The sequence below is a fragment of the Nicotiana attenuata genome, chromosome 9 (assembly GCF_001879085.1).
Source record: "Nicotiana attenuata strain UT chromosome 9, NIATTr2, whole genome shotgun sequence".
Classification (NCBI taxonomy): Eukaryota; Viridiplantae; Streptophyta; class Magnoliopsida; order Solanales; family Solanaceae; genus Nicotiana; species Nicotiana attenuata.
Window position 1 is genome coordinate 30105046 of NC_031997.1, and position 5190 is coordinate 30110235.

Sequence of the window (5190 nt, forward strand, 5' to 3'; positions counted from 1 at the left end):
GATAATTTCTAGCCCTTACCCAAACTCTGGTTCTTCAAACCTAAACCCTTCTCAGTGTCCTAATGCACTTAATCATTAGGTGGAACTTCAAACTCCAAAACCAAAATTCCCAAAGGGAATAGAGTTGTCCGCCCAAATGTCGCAAACCCGATTTTGCCTTAGGAAAAAGGGGGCATCGAAAGTACCACCCGCTCCCTTTTCAATATCACTTGTGGTAGGCGTACCACCCGCTCCCTTTTCAATATCACTTGTGGTAGGCATACCACCCGGCCTCTTTTCAATATCACTTGTGGTAGGCGTACCACCCGCTCCCTTTACTTACAACACAATATAATCCCGACAAGGGAACAATCAAAATAATAACTTCTTAGCAAGGAAACAATCAAAATAATAACTTCCCGGCAAGGGAAACAATCACAATAAGTCAAACATCCCGACAGGGGAGAGTCAGCTATAACCAATCCTATTCAACTTCTACTTGGCACAACTAATACCAATATTCAGTCACAACTTTCATAGGATCAATCAAGGATACACAATTATCAATTTAAGACCCACGGTTATGCTCGACACCAACGCATGGATACTCGTCACCATGCCCATACGTCGTACTCAACACAAAACAAGTAGAAATTATGACTCAACTCCTAATCCCTCAAGATAAGCTTAGACCGAACACTTACCTGGGTGCTTTGAACCCAACTCAAGCCTCAACTATAGCTTTACCCCGTGAATCCACCACAAATTCGCTCGAATATAGTCACAAATTACTTAATTATATTGATAAATACTAAATGAATCAACCCCAATGCATGGAAATGAGTTTTCCAAAGTTTTACCCAAAAAGTCCAAACTCTCCCCCGGGCCCATGTGGTCAAAACCCGAGGTTCGAACCAAAACCCGGTTACCCATTTCCCCACGAACCCAATATATAATTTATTTTGAAATCGGACCTCAAATTGAGGTCCAAATCCCCTATTTTAGAAAAACCTAGGTTCTACCCAAACCTCCCAAAAATCTTTGATTTTAAGTTGAAAACATATTAAATGATGTTAATGATTGAAAGAAATGAGTAAAAATCAACTTATAATTGATTTGGAAGAAGGTTTGTTCTTGAAAATCACCCAAAGGAGTTGTGTTTTGGAAATGGGGTGAAAAATGTCTTAAAATCGACTAAGTATGAAAAATGTAGGTTGCAGATGTGGGAAATGCGAACTGGGGTTCGCAATTGTGAACCCCGACCTGATATGGGAATTGCGAGAAAAAGTTCGCATTTGCGAACACTGCCCAAAATTCCGGACTTCGCATTTGCGACAAGAAGGTCGCATTTGGGAATACAGGGAACTCGCATTGGTGAAAAAAAACCTCGCATTTGCGAGAAGGGCTGGCATGGGCTTACTTCGCAATTGCGAAGGGCCACTCGCATTTGGGATATTGCATTTGCGAGCCAGGCTTCGCAAATGCGAAGTCTGCAGGCCTGCTATGCTCAGCTGGAATTTCTACTATATTCTAACTTCTAAATGCACTCGTGGCCTATCCAAAACTCACCCGAGGCCTCGGGGCTCCAAACTGAACATACACACAACCTCAAAAACCTCTTACATACTTATTCGTGCGATCGAATCGCTAATATAACATCATACACATCGAATTAAGCCTCAAAATCCATGATTTTTTCCAAATTTCATAAAACATCAAATTTTCCTTTTCGAGTCTGAAACACATCAAACGATTTCCATTTTCAACCAAACTTTACAGAAAGTGCTTAAACCATATATAAGACTTGTACCGGGCGTCGGAACAAAAATACGTGCCTGATACCTTCACTTTCTAATCAGATTTCATTTCCAATTTCCTTAAATATTTTCAGAAAACAATTTTACTCAAAAATGGGACCTCGGAATTCGATTCCGGGCGTCCCATATTTTCCTACGGAGCCTCTGGGACCGTCAAATCACGGGTTCGGGTCCGTTTACCCAAAATGTTGACCGAAGTCAAATTTATTCATTTTAATATCAAAACTTAGCTTTTTTCATACAAATTTCACATTTAAGCTTTCCGTCTACGCGCCCGAAATACGCACGCAAATCGAGGCAACTATAAATGAGGTTTTCAAGGCCTCAGAAGCACATAATGGATAAGAAAACAGGTGATGACCCTTTGGGTCGTCCCACCTGGGACCTCAACCAAAGGCACCAACACATCCTAAAATCTTATTCAAACTTGTTCCAATCACCAAAATACCTCAGACAACATCAAATCACTCAAAACACAACGGATTCAAGCCTAAGTTTCTAAAATCTTCCGAAATACGCTTTTGATCAAAAACCCAACCAAACCACGTCCGAATGACCTAAAATTTTGCACACACATCCCGCATGACATAAAAAAGCTACTGCAACTCTCGGAATTCCATTCCGATCCCTGGATCAAAATCTCGCTTATCAACCGGAAATCGCCAAAATATCAACTTCGCCAATTCAAGCCTAATTCTACTCCGAACCTCCAAAACCCATTCTGATCACACTCCTAAGTCACAAATCACCTCCCGAAGCTAACCGAACCATCAGAACTCACATTTGATCCCTCTAACACATAACTCACATCCGGTTGACTTTTCCAACTTAAGCCTTCTTAAAAGAGACTAAGTGTAATGACCTGACTGGTCGTTTTGCATTTTCGAACCCCGTTCCCCTAAAAAAGCCTTCCGTACTTGCTTTAGCTAATTTACAACTTGCGGGGCGCGGTTAGTTCAGGAGTTGGAAGAGTTTCGAGTAAAAATATGCCCGTTTGCTTCTTCAAGTTTTCTTAAAAGACCAAGTTCGACTTCGGTCAACCATTTGGGAAAACGGGCCCAGATTTGTGATTTGAAAATTTTGGTGGTTTCGTGGGAAAATATGGGACCTGGGCGTATGTCCGAAATCGGATTCCGAGGTCCCTAGCCCGAGTAATGAATTTTTATCTAAAATTGTTTAATTGAAGTTTTAAGGAAATAAAGAAACTAAGTAATCGTTGATTCCATAGGTATCGGGCTCGCATTTTGGTTCCAAAACTTGGTACAGGTCCGATATATCAGTTAAGACTTGCCCGTAAAATTTGGTGTCAATCCGAGTGGTTTAAGGGCGTTTTGACCCATTAGAAGAGAATTAAGAACTTGAAGTTCAATAGTTTGATCTATTTTGTTTTAGGACATGATTCCTAGATTTAGCGTTGTTTTGAGTGATCCGAGGGTTTGAGTAGGTTCGCCTCGTGATTTTAGACATGTTGGTATGTTTGAGCGGGGCTCGGGAGCCCCGAGCGTCAAACGAGCGAGGTTCGAGCGAAGTAAGAAAAAACTTAGGAAGGCTAAAGTTGTTGGTTCTGTCACAACCGCATCTGCGGTTCTTGGACCGAAGAAACGGTACCGCAGATGCAGTCAACTTTTGAAAAAAACCGAAAGGGCCAGGCCTAGGAGGAAACCGCAAAAGCGTCCCAGACCGCAAAAGCGGTCCATCTCCCCAGGCCCAATACCGCAGAAGCGGCTGGACATCCGCATAAGCGGACCCGCAAAAGCGGGCGCCTGACTGCAGAAGCGGTCCAGGCATCTTGGACCGTCTCCGCAAAAGCGGGCCTGTTTCCACAGAAGCGGTCCCCACAAAAGCGTTCTTGTTACCGCAGAAGCGGAAATCACTAGGGGGCAGTGACTGCATCTAATCCGAACTCAATTCATTTACTCCATACACTACCCCACACTTGGGCGATTTTGATTGTTCCAAAGAGAGGGTTTCAACATATTATTGCAAGGTAAGTAATCTCCCTCCATTATCGGTTAAATTACATGAACATTAGGTAGATTAAACACTAAAATTTAGTAAAACTCAAGGGTTAGAGCTAGACCTAGGGTTTTAGCAAAACTAAGCTTTAAGCATGGAATTTGTAATGGACTAGAAATCATATATTATTGATCCTTAGGTTGTAGAGAACAATTTCCTTTGAAAAATATCAGAATCCGGGAGCGTGGACCCGGGGTCGAAATTTAGGAAACTGGTTAAAAGGCTTGGGAAATGGCTTAGATAGCTAGAATTCGATCTTGTAAACTTATATTGACTAGTTCTTACTTCCTCTAACTAGTTTGTGATTGTTCAGCTCCGAATTGAGAGTTTGGGCTTGTTCTTGATATTGCAAGTGCACTTTGGAGCGAGGTGAGTCTCCTTTCTAACCTTGTAAGAGGAAATTGTCCCCATAGGTGTGATAACTGAATAATTGTTGCTAAATGCGGGGGCTACGTACGTACTAGGTGACGAGAGTCCGTGTGTAGCTACTATAATATTAATTGTTTGGGTAGTTTAGGACCCACACCATGCCAACTTGGGAGTATCTCTTACTTACATTGCCATTATGATTATTCGTGATATACTATTGACTTAAAGGAAATATAAGTGAACGTATGAACTTGTTATGCCTTGGTAAGGGCTTTCTTATATATATATATATGAACCCTCGCGGGTATTCTTGATGTTATCTTGATATTTATGGATCGGGCGGATCGCCTCGGTGAGAATAGATGCATCTATGGTTCGAGTCGTTCGACCCTCGGCAGTGCACATTTTATTTCTGTTGGAGCAGGTCGTCGACCTCGGCATGATTGTGCATGATTTATTTGTATATGCTGATACTTGAACATAACATGGCTACTTGCTTAGAAAATTAAAAATGTAAATAGGAACTGAATTAAGGACAAGAACATGATTATTGCCCCTTTGTTATAACCTGTTGATTTTTGGTGACTTTTTTCTCATGCCGATCCGCAGCTGAAGGAGTCCTTTCTTGTATTTTTGATTTCTGTCCATTCTGATCCAGATTCTACTGGTCGCCCGTAGCTTGTGACACCAGATTCTGGCACACACTGTAGTAGACATTTATTTTGGGATTTGTATCGCTATGTTAGCACTTCATGATTTTTACTAGCTTCATCTTGACTTGAAAACTTTAGTACTTCTGTCATTTGCTAAATTAAAATGAGGACTTAATCATACTTCCGCAATTCGACTGGCCTGACCATGGTGTTAGGCGTCATCATGGCCTATTATGAAGAAATGGGTCGTGACATGTACAATATAAGTGATTTCTTTTTATTTCTTCTTTGATGCAATGACTATTTATTTCAACTATGTATTTTTATTTTTAGGTAAAATCTGTAAATATATATAT